Consider the following 23,279-nt stretch of genomic DNA (forward strand, 5'->3'; position numbering starts at 1 on the left):
CTAGTGTGGTGTGATAGGATTAGGGATTGCGTTCAGCAGAGTTCCCACATCTCAGAGCTCGTCCTATGTTATTAGTAACTATCAGGTCACTTTGTGTGCTCTTAACCACCAGGTCCATTGTGGTTCTGAATCACCAGTTCATAACAATATATATACTTGAACTGTGTTGATATATTTATTGTGTAATATGACTTATATATGTATCTACTGTGTGTGAGAGCTACAGGAATTCATGGCCTGAATATAACGGTGGATGGTTTTCCAGTGGCTGATTATATCTGTTAGCAGCATTATGTGTGTTGTCTTCATCTTTTCTCTATCTGTGACTGTGTGGGAGTGCGCATGCGCCTCGATGCTCTGCGCTGCCGACATGTACCGGCGCGTCTCTTGGCCTCGCTCGCACGCATGGGGTTAATTTTTCTTTCCTCCCTGCTTGCGTAGTGATGTGCGACGCTCTGGTGCATAGTGCGGGGCCTGAGCTGTGCGGTGCGCATGCGCAGCAAAAACCACCTCCATTGGCCACCCGGACATCATATGGCCATAAAAGGTCCTGCTCTTCCTGGTAACCTCACTCCTCTTGATAAAGCGGTGCTTTTGCCACGCGAAACGCGCATCGAGGGTTACCTACACCTGTACCCTGGGTCCTCCGGCTCTGCTCTTGGTAAGCTCTGCCTCTCTGGTGATTTCTGTCCGGCAGCACTAATGATTTAAATATGGACGTACAATGGCAACCTTACCATAGTAACTTAATCTGATGCACTGTCACTTTACATATGGACTTGTGCATTTACTTATAGGGGCTTGTGCAATGGTGGACTTCTTTGGGTATCTTTGTCTATTTTGTATCTGTATTTTAATTAATATTTAATATTGTGGTGTTATGATTAATATATTTATCTGAGATTATCTTTAATCATAAAAAATTAACTTTTTACCTATTTGCTCCAGTCTTCTCCTTTTCCTATGTATTTGGGAGCAAGTATTTTCCTTTGCTTTATATGGGGAGTTGCTTTCTACCCCAATTTTTTTGACATTTAAAATGTCACTAAGGTTTTGTTATGTAAAAATTAAACAACTGAAGGAACATCCTCCAAGGCCGGTGATTCCATAATTTTTGCCAGGGGTTGTATTAATGAAGTGGTCTACTTAGTGGCCAAGCCGCTATTAAACTCCCCAGCGTAAAATAAAAATAACAGATACAGCGATAAGTTACAGGCAGATGTTTGGTAGGATGAGGGCTCAGCTCCTGAGCCTGCTCCATACACCAACACCTTACATGCATCGCACAGGGGGGAAGAAGTCGATGTAATCGCCTGGGACACTGTGAATAGATCTTTGCAGTTTTCAGGACCAAAAAGAGGCATTAGGAGGAAAGCAGTCAGCATACAGCAAGTTGATCATTTGACACTTTCATAATGTAATTGTACAGGAGATAGGGAGCAAATAAAGCACAATATGGTCTTATCCGGTATAACATTTAGAATTTATAAAGGTTATGCTAAACTGGTATGGTTGTGTAAACACAATAGTTTTCAAAGCGTAGATACTAATACTGAGCTGCTGCGGATCCACAGGTCACCAGACCAGATAGGAGTACTGTGGAAAATAATGTGGATTTCTGTGCTGCTGATGAAAAGATAGAGGGTCCAGGATACACAGAACTGTATTAAATGTGGTTTTATTATTGACGCTTTTCGAAGATGACACACTTCTTCAGGATTAACCAGATGCAGACACATTAACAGCCCAGACCTAAAACAAAAACAAACTGAGCATAAGGTAATATGCATGCAACGTATAGTCACATGTTCACACTGGCTACAAAACAGACAAAACTTAAGATAAAAAATAAAATAAGCAAATACCCTGCAGTAAACAAATATCAATAGTGTAGGAAACTAACAAAAAAGGTAGTTAATAAGCATAATTAAAAAAAAAAAAAAAAGCTATCCCACCACGTCAAGGTGACCCTATTCAGGATGGTCCTATCTTCTAATATTAAAACCTTACCATATGTCAAATGACTTAAATGTGAATAAGGGCCAAGCAGGACAGAGACCACAATTAATAGACACCCAGCAGTGGGGAGCTATATAAACAATGTCCAGCTCAAAAAAAAGGGAGGCCACACCATTGTTTGCACAAAGTGCAAAAGCCTGAAACAAAAACTTAAAGAGGTACATTTTTATAGCTTGGTTGCCATTAAAGGAAGGCATCAAAACACATTTCTCAGTCTACAGTCACATACAATAATCAGTCAGACTTTACATCATCGGTCAGACTGTACAATTACAGGACTGTTACAGTGTCTGCATGCAACTTCTAACGAATCAATAATAAAACCGCATATAATACAGTTCTGTGTATCCTGGACCCTTCATCATTTCATGAAAAGCGCGGAAATCCATGTCATACTCCACAATACTTTCATAATGTAGTCAGTAGGCACAAGGATCAAAAATTTTGGGAAAAATGTTTCCATTTAGCGAAATACAAAAATATGATTACTAAGATTGTTACATTCTTTGTAACTAGTGATGAGCGAGCATGCTCGCCACTACTCGGTACTCGCCCGAGCATCTCACTGTTCGTGATGCACAGGGCTCACCGAGTATTTCCAGGGTTGCTCAGCAGAAGCTCGGGTCCCCACCTTGCATGTTTGGGGCTCTTTAGAGAGCAAATGAACATGCAGGGATTGTCTACCACGCACTGTAATGCCGCAGCCATGTTGGTTGTGGCATTACAGTGATTGGCTGGCCGCACAGTGTCATCAGGTCTATATCAGACCTGGCACCGCTCTGCTAGCCGCATTCTTCTCCGGAATCAGGCAGTGTAGGAAGAGATGCTAAGCTAGGGAGAGATTTGCTTATGTCTTAGTTAGTGTAGGTATACCATATATTTATACACATATCCATCTCACCTAACAGTCCTTCTGAGGACTAATAAAGCTGCATAGATATCAGTGCTAGGCAGGCAGTGTATGTGGCAGACTGCAGTGCATATCGCAAGAGGGTCCAATCCAGTACTGTCTGCTGTTGCTGCTATTACAGATATTTCTCAACATAGCTCCAGGTATCAGGGGCCAGGAATAATTTTTTTGGGGGGATCTTAATCCCTGTATATTTCCTTTCACATGGGCTTTAAACAGTCCCCTGTGTATACATGTACACATACTATTATATACAGCTCTGGCAAAAATTAAGAGACCACTGCAAAATGTTCAGTTTGTCTGATTTTTCTCTTTATAGGTATATTTTCAGTAAAATGTAAATTGTCCTTTTAGTCTAAAAACTTCTGACAACATATCACCGAATTTCCAAGCAATAAATTCAGAATTTTTTTTCTGCCAAAGAAAAATGGTCAAAATAAAAACAAACAAACAGTTCTTTCAGACCTCAAATAATGCAAAGAAAACAGGTTCATAATCATTTAGAAACAATAACACTAATGTTTTAACTCAGAAAGAGTTCAGAAATCAATATTTTGTGGAATAACCATAATTTTTAATCACAGCTTTCATGCGTCTTGGCATGCTTTCCACCAGTCTTTCACACTGCTTCTGGCACAAAAATGGAAGCAGTTCTTTGTTTGATGGCTCATGACTATCCATCATCCTCTTGATCACAGTCCAGAGGTTTTCAATGGGGTTCAGGTCTGGAGATTAGGCTGCCCATGAGAGGGTTTTGAGGTAGTGGTCTCTTAATGCTTGCCAGAGCACTATATATATATATATATATATATATATATATATATATATACAGTACAGACCAAAAGTTTGGACACACCTCTTCATTTAAAGATTTTTCTGTATTTCCATGACTATGAAAATTGTACATTCAAACTGAAGGCATCAAATCTATGAATTAACACGTGGAATTATAAACTTAACAACAAAGTATGAAACAACTGAAAATATGTCTTATATTCTAGGTTCTTCAAAATAGCCACCTTTTGCTTTGATGACTGCTTTGCACACGCTTGGCATTCTCTTGATGAGCTTCAAGAGGTAGTCACCGGGAATGGTCTTCCAACAATCTTGAAGCAGTTCCCAGAGATGTTTAGCACTTGTTGGCCCTTTTGCCTTCACTCTGCGGTCCAGCTCACCCCAAACCATCTCGATTGGGTTCAGGTCTGGTGACTGTGGAGGCCAGGTCATCTGACATAGCACCCATCACTCTCCTTCTTGGTCAAATAGCCCTTACACAGCCTGGAGGTGTGTTTGGGGTCATTGTCCTGTTGAAAAATAAATGATGGTCCAACTAAACGCAAACCAGATGGAATAGCATGCCGCTGCAAGATACTGTGGTAGCCATGCTGGTTAAGTATTCCTTCAATTTTGAATAAATCCCCAACAATGTCACCAGCAAAGCACCCCCACACCATCACACCTCCTCCTCCATGCTTCACGGTGGGAACCAGGCATGTAGAGTCCATCCGTTCACCTTTTCTGCGTCGCACAAAGACACAGTGGTTGGAACCAAAGATCTCAAATTTGGACTCATTAGACCAAAGCACAGATTTCCACTGGTCTAATGTCCATTCCTTGTGTTCTTTAGACCAAACAAGTTTCTTCTGCTTGTAGCCTGTCCTTAGCAGTGGTTTCCTAGCAGCTATTTTACCATGAAGGGCTGCTGCACAAAGTCTCCTCTTAACAGTTGTTGTAGAGATGTGTCTGCTGCTAGAACTCTACCTAAACAAGAACGCCCACTTGGACAACATAGGGCATACCTCTAGGCCATACCAGATAAACCTAAGAAAACCAAACACATCGGACCTATAGGGTAATACTAATATTGCTAGATCAAAAAAGATCGTGCTTTAATAATTATAAGGTCCATGCTGAAAAATAGAGGTATCAGAGATATACACACACACAGTATAATATAATACCCACTACCCTTGATCCCTTGTCCTTGATGGGCACCAGGTGGCCGCTCATGTCCTCATCCCTTATGCAGGACCCTTGTCAGTAAGTCCGGCCAGGTGATGGTGCCACTCTTTCATGAAGGTTTTCACCTGCATTCTGAAGGCTGTCATTCATCTCGATGGCTACATAGACCATTCGAGTAATATAGATCACCTAACTGATTTATTGCAGTTAGCCCCTGGGTGTTCCCTCTTTTACCACTCTTCCTGATATATCTTTTAAAGGCATTCAAGTACCTATGGGACTGTTCTGTTCCACACATCTTGCTATTGGATATTACTTAGCCTTATTCCTGAGTGTGCTGTTATGGTTATTATATGTTTCTGTTGTATTCATTTAAAGGGAGATATATCGTATTCAGGACATATTTGGTATTTTAACTACTATATTATCAGATATTGCTGCTGTTTTCATCTAAGATGTTTTGATGTACAAGGGGCATGCATTTCTCACTGACTTTGAATGGTATGCATTCTTGTGGCAATATACTGTATATTGCATGGGGGACCCGCATTTTTTTATGTATGTTTTAATGCTTTCTTGTGTGTCAATAAAGTTTTCCTCTTTTATGATTATATTAGTGATGTGCATATCTAACAGTGGTGCTTTTTCTTCCTTCTGACATTCATGTTTTGCCACCGATATTGCACCCCTGCTGTTAATATTTACACAGTAGTGCTCCTTGTACATGGTTTTTGTCTTTTGAATTCATTACTGGTTGGTGACACTTCTAGATCCATGGTACAAGGAGAACTTTCTATCTCTTATTGCTGAAGAAGAGATGTCTACTAAATGTTGCAATACCAGAGGGCCCTTGATGCGGAGTTATTAAAGAAATTCTCATCTGAAAATGCTGGCGGCAGAGGTCACAGTTCGTTGGAAAACCAAGGAGTACAGGCAAGAGATTCACAACTCCAATCCAGAAGAGGCAGGGGAACAGTGGCAAAGTTCTGGGAGAGTTTTCTCAGACTCTCTCATCAAAGAGGCGCGGGGTACTGTCACAAGAAGTGTAATGTTTGGGAAAATGCTGAGGGAGTACCTTGCTGACCGTACCAACATCCTCCGTGATTCCTCTGTGCCTTATAATTATTGGGTATCAAGGTTGGACACGTGGCATGAACTGGCTTTCTGCGCCTTGGAGTTCCTGGCCTGCCCTGCCACTAGCGTTTTGTCAGAGTGTGGTTTTCGTGCCACTGGTGGAATTATAACAGTTAAGCGCCTCCACCTGTCAATTGCAAATGCTGCCAAGCTGACTGTTATAAAAATGACCAAGGGCTGTATTGGGCAAGACTTCTGTACACCACCGAATGAGAGCATCGTAACATAACCTCAAATCCAGTGTCTTTTTTTGGGAGGTGTATACTCATGCACTTCTTCACACCCACACATGGGTATACGCTCCCTGATTTTGGCTACTTGCTGTTGTCCTCCTCCGCCTCATCTTCAACCACCATATCACCAGGGTGACCATGGTCCGTGATGCAACACCCACATAATTTTGTTAAAAGGTGTTTATGATGCCCATAAAAAAAATTTGTTATACAGTATGTTCATGTATACCCCAAGGGGTAAATGTTTGTCAGCCCATACACTTAGTATAGGAGACCAGCTCCTTTCTAATGGGAACATTTTTTCATTAGACCCTCCTCTACGTCTCTTGAAAGGGGCATTGGGGTGCCTCCCAATTTTTGGTAGCCCTTGCATTCACTGCATAGGCAAACAGTATGGAAGACCCACTTCCTAATAATGGGAACATTGAAGAGACGTACAGGAGTGCCTCCTGAAAACAATGTTCCCATTATTAGGAAGTGGGTTTTCAATACTGTTTGCCTATGCAGTGAGTGGCAAGGCTGACCGAAATTTGGACGCACCCTAATACCCCTTTGAAGAGATGTACAGGAGGACCTCCTGAAAACAAAGGGGTTTTGGGGTGCGTCCAAACTTTGGTCAGCCCTGCCACTTACTGCATACGCAATAACAGTATAGGAGCAGGGGCGGTTTTAGGCAAAGTGGGGACCTAGGCAAAAGTTTAACATGGGGCCCCAAAAGCTAACATATTGCACATCACACAAAAGCATTTCGGTTGTATTTACGTGCGCTGAGTTCAGGCCGCTAAATGAGTGTGATTGACAATATTGAAGTCATTCGACGCTTGTTTCCCGGCCTCTTTACACCAACAGAAAAAGAATGATGGGAACAGAACAATGACAATTAGATCAATCTGTCCCCATACAGTATCATGTTATCAGCAGCACATCTACAGTTTACACCGGCGATGTGCTGCTGAGAACAAGGATTTTTGTTCCGGCATATACAATCCAATCACTCGATGAATAGGCAGCATTTTGCTTGTTTAGTATAATACACCCCATAGTCCTCCATATATTAAAATACACTGCTGAGTCCTCCACATCTATATATATAATTGCCTAAGGGTTTTTCCGTCTGTCTGTCTGTCTGTCTGTCTGTCCTGGAAATCCCGGCTCTCTGATTGGTCGAGGCCGCCAGGCCTCGACCAATCAGAGAGCGGCACAGCATCGACGTAGAAATCCAGCGTCTCTGATTGGTCGAGGCCGCCAGGCCTCGACCAATCAGCAACGGGCAAAGCGACGATGATGTCATAAAGGACGTAGACATCCTGCGTCTCCGATTGGTCGAGGCCGCCAGGCCTCGACCAATCAGCAACGGGCACAGCGACGATGATGTCATAATGGTTGCCATGGCGACGATAATGTCATAAAGGTTGCCTCGACCAATCAGCGACGGGCACAGTCTGCCGCGAATTCTGGAATCATCATTGTCCATATACTACGGGGACATGCATATTCTAGAATACCCGATGCGTTAGAAATCCGCGTCTCTGATTGGTCGAGGCCGCCAGGCCTCGACCAATCAGCAACGGGCACAGCGACGATGATGTCATAAAGGACGTAGAAATCCCGCATCTGATTGGTCGAGGCCGCCAGGCCTCGACCAATCAGCAACGGGCACAGCGACGATGATGTCATAATGGTTGCCATGGCGACGATGTCATAAAGGTTGCCTCGACCAATCAGCGACGGGCACAGTCTGCCGCGAATTCTGGAATCATCATTGTCCATATACTACGGGGATATGCATATTCTAGAATACCAGGCCGCCAGGCCTCGACCAATCAGAGACCGGCACAGCATCGACGTAGAAATCCCGCGTCTCTGATTGACACTTCTATATTGATCAGTCCTCCTGACACTTCTGTACTGATCAGTCCTCCTGACACTTCTGTATTGATCAGTCCTCCTGACACTTCTATATTGATCAGTCCTCCTGACACTTCTATATTGATCAGTCCTCCTGACACTTCTATATTGATCAGTCCTCCTGATACCTCTATATTGATCAGTCCTCCTGACATTCTATATTGATCAGTCCTCCTGACACCTCTATATTGATAAATCCTCCTGACACTTCTATATTGATCATTCCTCCTGACACTTCTGTATTGATCAGTCCTCCTGACACTTCTATATTGATCAGTCCTCCTGACACTTCTATATTGATCAGTCCTCCTGACACTTCTATATTGATCAGTCCTCCTGATACCTCTATATTGATCAGTCCTCCTGACATTCTATATTGATCAGTCCTCCTGACACCTCTATATTGATAAATCCTCCTGACACTTCTATATTGATCAGTCCTCCTGACACTTCTATATTGATCAGTCCTCCTGACACTTCTATATTGATCAGTCCTCCTGACACCTCTATATTGATCAGTCCTCCTGACATTTCTATATTGATCAGTCCTCCTGACACTTCTATATTGATCAGTCCTCCTGACACCTCTATATTGATCAGTCCTCCTGACATTCTATATTGATCAGTCCTCCTGACACTTCTATATTGATCAGTCCTCCTGACACTTCTATATTGATCAGTCCTCCTGACACTTCAATATTGTTCAGTCCTCCTGACACTTCTATATTGATCAGTCCTCCTGACACTTCTATATTGATCAGTCCTCCTGACACTTCTATATTGATCAGTCCTCCTGACACTTCTATATTGATCAGTCCTCCTGATACCTCTATATTGATCAGTCCTCCTGACACTTCTATATTGATCAGTCCTCCTGACACTTCTATATTGATCAGTCCTCCTGACACTTCTATATTGATCAGTCCTCCTGACACTTCTATATTGATCAGTCCTCCTGACACCTCTATATTGATCAGTCCTCCTGATACCTCTATATTGATCAGTCCTCCTGATACCTCTATATTGATCAGTCCTCCTGACTCTTCTATATTGATCAGTCCTCCTGACACTTCTATATTGATCAGTCCTCCTGATACCTCTATATTGATCAGTCCTCCTGACACTTCTGTATTGATCAGTCCTCCTGACACTTCTATATTGATCAGTCCTCCTGACACTTCTATATTGATCAGTCCTCCTGACACTTCTATATTGATCAGTCCTCCTGATACCTCTATATTGATCAGTCCTCCTGATACCTCTATATTGATCAGTCCTCCTGACTCTTCTATATTGATCAGTCCTCCTGACACTTCTATATTGATCAGTCCTCCTGATACCTCTATATTGATCAGTCCTCCTGACACTTCTGTATTGATCAGTCCTCCTGACACTTCTATATTGATCAGTCCTCCTGATCTATATATATAATTGTCTAAGGGTTTTTCCGTCTGTCTGTCTGTCTGTTTGTCCAGGAAATCCCGCATCTCTGATTGACCAATCAGCGACAGGCACAGCGACGATGATGTCATAAAGGACGTAGACATCCCGCGTCTCTGATTGGTCGAGGCTGCCAGGCCTCGACCAATCAGCGACGGGCACAGCGACGATGATGTCATAAAGGACGTAGAAATCCCACGTTTCTGATTCAGCGACGGGCACAGTATCGACGTAGATGTCATAATGGTTGCCATGGCGACGATGATGTCATAAAGGTTGCTTCGACCAATCAGGGACGGGAACAGTATAACGCGAATTCTGGAATCATCATTGTCCATATACTACGGGGACATGCATATTCTAGAATACCCGATGCGTTAGAATCGGGCCACAATCTAGTCTATATATATAATTGTCTAAGGGTTTTTCCGTCTGTCTGTCTGTCTGTCTGTCCTGGAAATCCCGGCTCTCTGATTGGTCGAGGCCGCCAGGCCTCGACCAATCAGAGACCGGCACAGCATCGACGTAGAAATCCTGCGTCTCTGATTGGTCGAGGCCGCCAGGCCTCGACCAATCAGCAACGGGCACAGCAACGATGATGTCATAAAGGACGTAGAAATCCCGCGTCTCTGATTGGTCGAGGCCGCCAGGCCTCGACCAATCAGCAACGGGCACAGCGACGATGATGTCATAAAGGACGTAGACATCTCACGTTTCTGATTCAGCGACGGGCACAGTATTGACGTAGATGTCATAATGGTTGCCATGGCGACAATGATGTCATAAAGGTTGCCTCGACCAATCAGCGACGGGCACAGTGTGCCGCGAATTCTGGAATCATCATTGTCCATATACTACGGGGACATGCATATTCTAGAATACCCGATGCGTTAGAATCGGGCCACAATCTAGTAGTATAATACACTCCTCCATATAGTATAATACACTCCTCATAGTCCTCCATATATTAAAGTATACTTCTCAGTCCTCCATATTGTATAATACACTCCTCATAGTGCTCCATATAGTATAATGAACCGCCATAGTCATCCATGTAGTACAATTCACTTCCCATAGTATAATGCACCCCATAGAATATAATGTAGCCCCCATAGAATATTATACAGCCCACCCCTATAGAATATAATGTAGCACCCCAAAGAATATAATACAGCCCACCTCCCCATAAAATATAATGTACCCCAATCAAAGATTGGGATGCAATCCTCCCTCACAGAATATAATTCAGCCCCCCATGGAATATAATGTAGCCCCCCATAGAATATAATACAGCCCACCTCCCCATAGAATATAATGTAGCCCCCATAGAATATAATACAGCCCACCTCCCCATAGAATATAATGTATCCCTCCATAGAATATAATACAGCCCACCTCCCCATAGAATATAATGTAGCCCCCATAGAATATAATACAGCCCACCTCCCCATAGAATATAATGTAGCCCCCATAGAATATAATACAGCCCACCTCCCCATAGAATATAATGTATCCCTCCATAGAATATAATACAGCCCACCTCCCCATAGAATATAATGTAGCCCCCATAGAATATAATACAGCCCACCTCCCCATAGAAGATAATGTAGCCCCCCATAGAATATAATACAGCCCACCTCCCCATAGAATATAATGCAGCCCCCCATAGAGTATAATACAGCCCACCTCCCCATAGAATATAATGTAGCCCCCATAGAATATAATACAGCCCACCTCCCCGTAGAAGATAATGTAGCCCCCCATAGAATATAATACAGCCCACCTCCCCATAGAATATAATGCAGCCCCCCATAGAGTATAATAGAGTCCACTTCCTCATAGAATATAATGTACACCACCCCAGAATGGCCCCACAGTCCAGTACTCAGTGATATATTTAAAAAAAACCACAATTCTCACCTCTCCTCGTGCCCCGCCCTGCTCCAGGCTCTCCTCCGATCTCAGTGGCTGCACTGCCCGAGCTCGGCACACAGTGGGTGCGTGATGAAGTGAAGTCATCGCGCACCCGCAGTGTCAGAGGCAGACGGGAATGATGGGAGAGGGAGCCACAGCAGACGATCTCTCCTCCATCATTGCTTTGAACTGCACCGGCATCATGACGGGCTCCATAACAGCTGCTATTAGCGGCACACCACTGGCTGGGAGCCTCAGAGGAAGTGGGGGTCCTAGGCAGCTGCCTGGTCTGCCTGAAGCTAACGCCGGCCCTGTATAGGAGACCCACTGTTTAATAATGGGAACAACAAAGCATAGCCGGCTCATGGCTCTCTAATAATAGTGAGGGCCAACTGCTGGCCATTTAAGAATAGTGAAGGCTGCCTGATGGCTCTATAAAAATAGACATTGTGGCTTTCAGGCTATGTGCACAAGTTGCAGATTTGACTGGAATTTTCTGTGCATATTCTGCATTTCTTGGCAGAAAACGCAGGTCAGAATCTGCGCCTTTTTTTGGTATGTGCACACGTTGCAGATTTTTGTGCGGATTTCTTCCTTTTTTTACTCCTGCAGATTTCTATTATGGAATGGGTGCAGAAACGCAGCAGATCTGCACAAAAGAACTGACATGGTCCTTTTTTGAATCGGCTGCGTTCACTGCACCACTAGCACAGCATTTTTTTTTGCCATTGATTTACATTGTACTGTAAATAACTTGCAGATCTGCAAGTGAGTCTGTAAAAGTGCGTAAGACTCTGACAGCATTGTTCACAGCCGTGACCTGGGAGTCTGAAATGCTTCCAGGGGTCTTCCCCATGCTGTTCCTATGTCATTTGAGCACTGCTCACATCAATTTCCACAATTTCTAGTCCCTCTGTAGAACGTCGAGGGGGTAGCTGGAAAAATGCTTGAGTTTCCCATAGACTTACATTTGGCTCGTTGCTCGGATTGAGCACCCAAGCATCACAATTTGCTCGACCCGAGCAATGAGCACCCGAGCATTTTAGTCCTCGCTCATCACTATTTGTTACCTTTTAATGACCTGCATATCAGTCATCTAAACAATATCATAACTTATGATACCTTGACGATTGTCAATCTATAGCTTGCTCTAATGAGCCACATTATATTGTTAATAACTGTGGGTTCAGCTTAGCAAATGTAACAATATGATAGAAACCACCGTTTTTTGTGCTCAGCCCAACTTTACATAAGGTGCTATAAATCCATTTGAATGATTCTGCATATAATGTATAACATCGAATTAGGTACTAATGATGACCATGGTCACCTAATTAAAGTAATCAGAAACCAGGGTTTTTTGCCACCTAATCTAAGATCAATATAGAGAGAAGCTGATTCCATCGATGTATCACTTATTGGGCTGCTTGCTATAGTTTTTATAAAATCAGTGTTTTATCAGCAGGTTATCATTAGAGGACTAGTAAACCTGCTGCCAGGTAGTACTCCATGTTCGTGAGAAAGCTGCTAATCAGATGGATTTATTCAAAATGACGTTAAGCAGCCTAGAAATTACACATTGCTGGAATCAGGATCCCTGTAGCTACATTACAGTGTGTGCAGAATTATTAGGCAAGTTGTATTTTGATCACATGATACTTTTTATACATGTTGTCCAACTTCAAGCTGTTCAGGCTTGAGAGCCAACTACCAATTAAGTAAATCAGGTGATGTGCATCTCTGTAATGAGGAGGGGTGTTGTCTAATGACATCAAAACCCTATATAAGTGTGCTTAATTGTTAGGCAACTTCCTTTCCTTTGGCAAAATGGGTCAGAAGAGAGATTTGATGGGCTCTGAAAAGTCCAAAATTGTGAGATTTCTTGCAGAGGGATGCAGCAGTCTTGAAATTGGCAAACTTTTGAAGCGTGATCACCGAACAATCAAGTGTTTCATGGAAAATAGCAAACAGGGTCGCAAGAAGCGTGTTGGGCAAAAAGGCGCAAAATAACTGCCCATGAATTGAGGAAAATCAAGCGTGAAGCTGCCAAGATGCCATTTGCCACCAGTTTTTCCATATTTCAGAGCTGCAACGTTACTGGAGTAACAAAAAGCACAAGGTGTGCGATACTCAGGGACATGGCCAAGGTAAGGAAGGCTGAAAAACGACCACCTTTGAACAAGAAATATAAGATAAAACTTCAAGACTGGGCCAAGAAATATCTTAAGACTGACTTTTCAAAGGTTTTATGGACTGATGAAATGAGAATGACTCTTGATGGGCCAGATGGATGGGCCAGAGACTGGATCAGTAAAGGGCAGAGAGCTCCACTCCGACTCAGACGCCAGCAAGGTGGAGGTGGGGTACTGGTATGGGCTGGTATCATCAAAGATGAACTTATGGGACCGTTTCGGGTTGAGGATGGAGTGAAGCTCACCTCCCAGACCTAATGCCAGTTTCTGGAAGACAACTTCTTCAAGCAGTGGTACAGGAAGAAGTCGGTATCGTTCAAGAAAAACATGATTTTCATGCAGGACAATGCTCCATCGCATGCCTCCAACTACTCCACAGCGTGGCTGGCCAGTAAAGTTCTCAAAGAAGAAAAAATAATGACATCGCCCCCTTATTCACCTGATCTGAACCCCATAGAGAACCTGTGGTCCCTCATAAAATGTGAGATCTACAGGGAGGGAAAACAGTCCACCTCTCGGAACAGTGTCTGGGAGTTTGTGGTGGCTGCTGCACGCAATGTTGATGGTAAACAGATCAAGCAACTGACAGAATCTATGGATGGAAGGCTGTTGAGTGTCATCATAAAGAAAGGTGGCTATATTGGTTACTAATTTTGGGGGTTTTGTTTTTGCATGTCAGAAATGTTTATTTCTAAATTTTGTGCAGTGATAATGGTTTACCTGGTGAAAATAAACAAGTGAGATGGGAATATATTTGGTTTATTAAGTTGCCTAATAATTCTGCACAGTAATAGTTACCTGCACAAACAGATATCCTCCAAAAATAGCCAAATCTAAAAAAAAAAACACTCCAACTTCCAAAAATATTAAGCTTTGATATTTATGAGTCTTTTGTGTTGATTGAGAACATAGTTGTTGATCAATAATAAAAATAATCCTCTAAAATACAACTTGACTAATAATTCTGCACACAGTGTATGCTGGTCTCACATGGGGGAGCAAAAACCTGGTGACAAATTCCCTTTAAATAAAATGAACTATGGGTACACATGGGCTGATTGTTGATGTAAGAGGAAGCACAATCCTGAGCTCCTGCTGCTGTAAAGTTTTTGCTCCATGTTTCTACTGTCATAGAGACTTTTGCCTTTTGTATTTGCACTATGTTTAACCTATACGGTGGCTTGCGAAAGAATTCACCCCTCTTGGCATTTTCTGTGTTTTGCAGCCTCGCAACTTAGAATTTCACTGTTTTTTTTTTCTAGAGTTTGCATAAGTTCATATAAAGAACATGCCTACAACTGTGAACATTTGGTTTTCTTTTTATTATGAAGCAAACAAATAGGACAAAATAACTGAAAACTTCAGTGTGTATAACTATTCACCCCTCTAAAGTCAGTACTTTGTAGAGCCTCCTTTTACAGCAATAACAACTGCAAGTTGCTTTGGATAAGTCTCTATGAGCTTTCCACATCTTGCCATTGGGATTTTTGCCCATTCCTCGAGACAAAACTGCTCCAGCTTTGCAGGCACCATAATGATTAATGAAGGTGCCAGGGGCTGCAAGGGTTAATAATTTACAAATGAGGGGATGATATTTTTTGAATTGGGGCCGTGGAGAAGGCTATTGGTCATATGGAAAAGAGGGAGGGTCAAAGGGGTATTTAGGATTAAGTGGGGAAGTTTCCCCCCCTCTTTCCTACCTTCTGTCTGGAGATAAAACACCCACCCTCCCGTCTCCTTTTTATGGTTGTATTTATGATTTCAGAGGTTTTTGCTATTGTCACAGCTCGAAGTAAATTCTGGCCCATTGTAATACATGCTCACTGGGTACATTTTCAGGCATGTTGGGAGTTGTTACAGGAGTTAAAGTTTGGGTCATGTCATGTGATTGTGGTGTTTGTAATAAAAAAAAATAATAAATTAAAGCTGTGACCATTTTCCACCCAACAGGAAGTTCTTTTTATTTTATGTTGTGCCGTAATACATCATCCCGAGTAAAGTTATAATATAAAAGCAGTCCCTTCAAGTTAGAAAGTTTCCTCTGGTGTATAGCAATCTTCAAGTCTGACCACAGATTATCAATTGTATTAAGGTCTGAGCTTTGACTAGGCCTCTCCAAAACATTTAGACAATTCCCCTTAAACCACTAGAGTTTTGCTTTAGCAGTATGTTTGAGTCATTTTCTTGTTGCAATGTATCAGTCTCAAATCACTGATTGACTGAAACAGATTTTGCAGAAGAAAATCCCTGTATTTCACACCATCCATCCTCCCCTCGACTCGGGCCATTTTTCCTGTCACTGCTGCCGAAAAACATTCCCATAGCATGATGCACTATGTCTCACTGTGGGGACAGTGTTCTTGGGGTGATGAGCTGTGTTGGTTCGGCATCAGACAATGTTTACCTTGTTCAATTTTGTTGTCATCTGACCACAGCACCTTCCTCAATATATTTGGGGAGTCTTCCACATGTCCACTGGCAAACTCAAAACAAGCCTTACAGTTTTTGCGTTTAAGTTAATCCTTTTTTCTGCCCACTCTTCCATAAAGGCAACCTCTATGGAGTGTATGGCTTATTGTGGACATATGGATAGATACTCCAGTCTGCTAGTGACTCTGCAGCTCCTTCAGGTTTACCTTTGGTCTCTGTGCTGCCTCTCTGAATAATGCCCTCTTAGGGCGGGCTACGAGTTTTGGTGGGTGGCCCTCTCTTGGCAGGTTTGTTGTGGTACCCCACGTCCTGTGGGCCCATGCGGGCAACACCACAAAGAAACTACATATCGGGCCAGTTTGTGGGATTAATGTATGGAGCCTAGACCCCTATAGACTCAGCGTTATATTGATTATGGTCGTGGAACCAGTGGTACAACCTTTTCTCCAAAGTTTCCCTCCAGCCATTTTACAACATGACAACAACAGGCCGAATGATGCTCGTGCTACATTCAGGAGCCTGCATGGCCTAAGCGTGTCTTGCATAGAGTACATCCGAGATGTCAGTGGCCGGCAAATGGAAAGAGCTTCCATCATAGGTTCTTGAAGATTTGTGGTAGAACATTCCTTCAATCAGAAATAACTAGTGATGAGCAAATAAGCAAATATACTTGTTACTCGAGATTTCCCGAGCACGCTTGGGTGACCTCCGAGTATTTTTTAGTGCTCAGAGATTTAGTTTTCCTCACCGTAGTTGGATGATTTACATCTGTTAGCCAGCTTGATTACCTAGCAACCAGGCAACCCCCACATGTACTTATGCTGGCTAACAGATGTAAATCATTCAGCTGCGGTGAGGAAAACGAAATCTCCGAGCACTAAAAAATAGAGGACCCCCGAGCATGCTCGAGAAATCTCGAGTAACGAATATATTCGCTCATCACTCGTAATAACCTTATTGATAGGAGTCATTGATAGAATTTCTACGCTCATACTCCATACTGAATAAATCGAGATCTTTTAAAAATGTTGTTTTACTTTTTTTTAGAATTTGCATATCAGTAACGTGTCTATCCATCCTGTGATTTCCATAATATGACTTTTCCTTCGTGCAATTTCAATGTAGTGTAAACAAGTATATGTACAGTATATATACAGGGGGTGAAATAACTATTGAACACGTCACCAATTTTCTAAGTAAATAGATTTCTAAAGGTGCTAATGACATGAAATTCTCACCACTTGTTGGTAACAACCCATCCAATCCACACCGGCAAAGAAATCAAACCATAGATATCCATACATTAAGTTATGTGTGATAATGAGAAATGACAGGGAAAAAAGTATTGAACACCCTTACTGACATTTATTTACTACTACTCTACTATGGATTTCTGTCTCTTTATTTATTTCAGGGCTACGGTCTCTCCCTTTGCATTTTGTTAGGCTTATTTTGTATGTTTGTGACTCAAATATATATATATTTGAGTCAAGATAGTATACATATGTATTTATTATTATTATTATTATTAAAAAAAAATCGTATCTAAAAAAGTAAAAATAAATAGTCAGAAATAAAATCTGGTATAATGCATTGCAAGTAAAATAGCATGAACGTCTTAATAAAATGCACTGTGAGTGCAACCATATTAGTATACCTCTTATTCTATCAGTTGCTTTTTTTATCTCTCTTTTTTTAGCCATCATCTTTATGTAATTTCAAATTAGTTAACTGAACCATCACTAATCACCATCTGGAGTAACATCTTAATTGCACAGAATATGTTATCAGCAAGTAAAATCCAGGCACCCCATTAAAGGCAGCAGCTACTGACTAATGAACTTTGGCTCTGTGCCAAGATGGGGCTAAGCAGGCCCAAGTAAATTTAAAATGAGCCATTTAAAATTGACCTACAAGAGTAAAAAAAAATGAACTGTACATAAAAGTATTTTTTTCCTAAAATATATTTATTCCTATATATAGAACTATTATTTAATAGATGAATGGCAAACGGTCATGAGCAACACAAATTGCATGTCATTATTGGGTGTATTATGTAGATCTGAAAAATAAGTAAAAACAGAGATCAAAATAAATTAATTTTGTTTTCAACTAGAATTGAATAAAAAAATATCTTTATAGAAAAAATATTCACAATTGTAATTTGAATGACTTTTTTTGGTATTTATGAGAGAGATATATATATAGTTAGAGAGAAAGAGATAGAGAGAGACAGATTATATATATAGATATCTATATATATAATTGTCTAAGGGTTTTTCCGTCTGTCTGTCTGTCTGTCCTGGAAATCCCAAGTCTCTGATTGGTCGAGGCTGCCAGGCCTTGACCAATCAGCGACCGCCACAGTATCGACGTAGATGTCATAATGGTTGCCATGGTGACGATGTCATAAAGGTTGCCTCAACCAATCAGCGACGGGCACAGTCTGCGGCGAATTCGCCTCGACCAATCAGCAACGGGCACAGCGACGATGATGTCATAATGGTTGCCATGGCGACGATGATGTCATAAAGGTTGCCTCGACCAATCAGCGACGGGCACAGTCTGCCGCGAATTCTGGAATCATCATTGTCCATATACTACGGGGACATGCATATTCTAGAATACCCGATGCGTTAGAATCGAGCCACAATCTAGTCTATATATATAATTGCCTAAGGGTTTTTCCGTCTGTCTGTCTGTCTGTCTGTCTGTCCTGGAAATCCCGCGTCTCAATCAGCAACGAGCACAGCGATGATGATGTCATAATGGTTGCCATGGCGACGAAGATGTCATAAAGGTTGCCTCAACCAATCAGCAACGGGCACAGCGACGATGATGTCATAATGGTTGCCATGGCGACGATGATGTCATAAAGGTTGCCTCGACCAATCAGCGACGGGCACAGTCTGCCGCGAATTCTGGAATCATCATTGTCCATATACTGCGGGGACATGCATATTCTAAAATACCCGATGCGTTAGAATCGGGCCACAATCTAGTCTAGTATATATATAAGGGTTTTTCCGTCTGCCTGCGCAGTCCGCGCTTTCCGGCGCCATTTTCTTGAAGACACACTCCGGCTCCTCTGCCTGTGACTGGTAAGGCAGAGGGCGGCGCCGGCGCGCATTAAGCGCGTCATCGCGCCCTCTGAACTGTCACAGCAGAGGAGCCGGGAGACGGAGCCGCACGCAGCGCTGGAACGGGGAAAGGTGAATATACTTACCCTCCTGGCGGTCCCTGACTCTCCGGTGGAGATCGCGGTATGCGTTCAGTGCTTACGCATACCGTGATCTCCTGGGAGCGTCACTCTGTGGGGGCCAGACTGCGCCCGCGCTTGCGCCTGCGCCGTCTATAAAGGCTTCGGACAGAGTGACGCTCCCAGCGTTATATTATAGATATAGAGAGAGAGAAAGATAGATATATATATAGAGAGAGAGAGAGAAAATTGTTGGTCCCATTCTGTTAAAGTGGAAAAAACCCACAATGGTCACTGAAACAGCTTGAAACCAAGAAAAAGTAATTTTCAATTTACATTTACTAAATCTCAACTACGGAAAATCAGATATTGCTTGTCAAATGTGGTTCAAAATAATAAAAAAAAACCTGACAAAATGGCCTAGATAAAAATGATGGCATCCATAGAAAAGAAAAATATTGAAAATCATTTGACCACAAGGACATGTTAAAATAAGCTGTGTCCTGTAATGTGTATAACAGGTGTCTACAAACTTGCAATTTGTCTGTCTGCCTATTTAAATGGAGAAAAGTAGTCTTTGTGCTGTTTCGGTATCATATAAATATGAAGCACAGTGCCTTGATAATGAAAGCATGAAAAAGTTTTTAAAAAATGCTATTTCAATTTTATACTGATGAAAAAAAATATTTATTTTCTACTGTCTCACCGCAGTTTTGCCTCTGTGACTGGACCCTTCTTTTTGGCCCGTTTACAGCAGAAGTGGTCTGAAAATGATAATGGAGTGAATAAGATTCCCCTCTAATATCAGTTACTACTTATTACCTGGTAGTAGAGGAGAATCTTATTCTCAAAGCAATCAGACAACTCATTGGTCTCATTAACAACAGCAGCATTATCATGTGGGTGTACTCAAGATTATGAATCCACAAACCACTAACCACCAAGGAATGTGAATTCTTTGATGTCACCAGATTCCTAGTGAACACCAAGTATAATATTCCATTTTAGCTCCCTATTAGAAAATAGCATGTATTGCACTTGGCATATTTCACCTACCACAAAATACCCAGGAATGTTTTTGGACACCAGATAATACAACCAAAGTGCATCTATCACTGAATAATGGTCCAATTAGATCATCGTCTCTCACTCTCTTCCAGTCTTCGGAATTAACAGATATATAACCTTTGTCCAATAACCACAACTTGTTTGTACCAGGGGTTAGATCACAACCTATTCCATTGGCTGGACACAGCAAAATTTATCACCGATTACCAAAAGATATAGCAACGAGCAATTAATTTTACTCAAATTTAATCTCTGGTCCCCTGGAAATATAATCTACAAACTGAGTTCTATGCAATATTACCAAATACTATTCCATGGAGACCAGTTATCGTAGCTTATCCCAACATAATAAACATTAAACACCAAAGAACGTGGAGTACCTAAAAATAATCATTAGTTTCCCCCAGGCTAGGAAGCATAAGACCACTGAGCCCAGTGATTGGCTGTAGTGGTAATGCGCTATAGTATTTAGATCATTAACAAGGATCCGCAAGTAGGAGATAAGTGACATTAAAAGTGACGGGATTCATCATGACAATTTTGCTATCTCAATGGAGTCAAGTCTTTGGAGCAATACGCTTTTTCTCCATAGTGCCTACTAAATGTGGCAGACTGCACTTTTATTCTGGATCTCTCGGCGGTTACGTGACACTTACATGCCTTATTTTATTTAAGAAGTGGTTGTGCAGCAGTTGTCCACACCTTTAAGGATAGATTGGAGGCAAACATGAGTATTAGATGAGAGGCCACACAGAAGGATGTTAAAGTAGGAGGTGGGAGATGAAGAGGGCACACACTAAGGGTATCGTCTCACAGTGGCACTTTGGTCGCTACGACGGCACGATCCGTGACGTTCCAGCGATATACTTACGATCTCGCTGTGTCTGACACGCTCCTGCGATCAGGGACCCCGCTGAGAATCGTACGTCGTAGCAGATCGTTTGAAACTTTCTTTCGACGTCAAGTGTCCCGCTGTGGCGGCATGATCGCATCGTGTAACAAAGGTGTGCACGATATTGTATACAATGTAATGGGTGGAGGAGCTTGATACGTACGACTTCAACATCGCAAATACGTCATGAAATTATCGCTCCAGCGCCGTGCATTGCGAAGTGTGACCGCAGTCTACGACGCTGGAGCGATAATAGAGCGACGCTGGAGCGTCACGGATCGTGCCGTCGTAGCAACCAAAGTGCCACTGTGAGACGGTACCTTAACATTTTTACTGAAGGAAAGTTGGGATCAGCATATTGGCTGAAGGTGTACAGTAATTACAGCTGAGATCATATTTATACTGTTAATTTATGATACGCACTTATATACCACCATTATATTTTGCTGCACTTTACAGACATCATCAGCACTGTCCCCAATGGGGCTCAATCTAATCTATATATATATATATATATATATATATATATATATATATATATATATATAGTAGAAAAAGGGAACAGCACAACACTATTACTTATCTTTGGGTGCAGGGCCCCAAGCAACCAGTCCAACGATTGCACCAGGTTCACAGAGACTCAAAAAAAGAGGCAGCACTCCATTTCTTCAGTGAAAATGTGGAAGATTTAATCAACCCACTATGCTGGGCGACGTTTCAGCTCCATCTGAGCCTTTATCAAGCCATATATATAATGTATATATATATATATATATGTATATATATATATATATATAATCGCCAGTTGGGACTTCCATCCGCTGTTCCCGAATCGCATAAGGCACCGCGGCAGTGTCACTTGCGCAGGCGCCGTTCGTGGCCGCAGTAACACGTGCGTGGGAATAGCGGTGACGTGTATGTCAAAGCATTATCTCGGCTCGCCAACAGGTGTCGCCTCCAGTAGTACTGCAATGCTCTGTCTGGAAGCTCCGGTAGGTGGCTCTGCCATGGGGGAGGGGGAGTAAATGATGCAGCCAGTTCCTCTGGGTCGGGAGCAATTATCCGCACGCTGCATGGACAGCCTGGTGCTCTGTGGGCCGCTGTGACCCGGACACCCACTGAACCCTGGGCTTCTCAGCACACCAGGGCCCGAGAGCCACTCACACTGCAAGGGCGAAGCCGCCCACATCTCCTGGAGGACAGAGCGGTGAGTGAACAATAGAGCCCGGGCCATGAGCCGGACAGCAGAAGGCCAATGCCCAGGAAAACATGGAAGACACACCACCTGGAGGAGGGGCACGCCTGTGTCCAGATCTCTGAACTGTGCGGGTAATATGGGTGAATACTGGGGTCTTTATATGGGGGAATGCTGGGGTCTGTATATGGTGGGATACTGGCATGCAGGCTCTGAATATGGGGTAATACTGGGGTGGGATCTGTACATGGGCAAATAGTGAGGTTCAGGCTCTGAATGTGGGGATATTGTGTTGCTGGCTCTGTATATAGGGAGGATACTGGGGTGCAGGTTTTTACTTTGAGGGGGGTAATGGGGTGTGGGTTCTGTATATTGGGGAAACTGGCATGCAAACTCTGTATATGGGGGATACAGAGGTGGGTGGTGCATATATGGGGGGATACAGGAGTGGGTGGTCTATATATGGGGTGGATATAGGGGCGGGTGGTCTGTATATGGGGGATACAGGGGTGGGTGGTCTGTTTATGGGGGGAAACTGGTGAGTGGTCTGTATATAAGGAGATTCAAGGGTGGGTGGTCTGTATATAAAGGGATACAGGAGTGGGTGGTCTGTATATAAGGGGATACTGGGGTGGTTGGTCTGTATATAAGGGGATACAGGGGTGAGTGGTCTATATATGGGGATACAGGGGTTGGTTTGTATATGGGAGATACAGGGGTTGGTGGTCTGTATAAAAGGGGGATACAGGGGTGGGTGGTCTGTATATATAAGGGGTGGTTGGT

This window comes from Ranitomeya imitator, chromosome 1 (genome assembly GCF_032444005.1).
Source record: "Ranitomeya imitator isolate aRanImi1 chromosome 1, aRanImi1.pri, whole genome shotgun sequence".
Taxonomy (NCBI): Eukaryota; Metazoa; Chordata; class Amphibia; order Anura; family Dendrobatidae; genus Ranitomeya; species Ranitomeya imitator.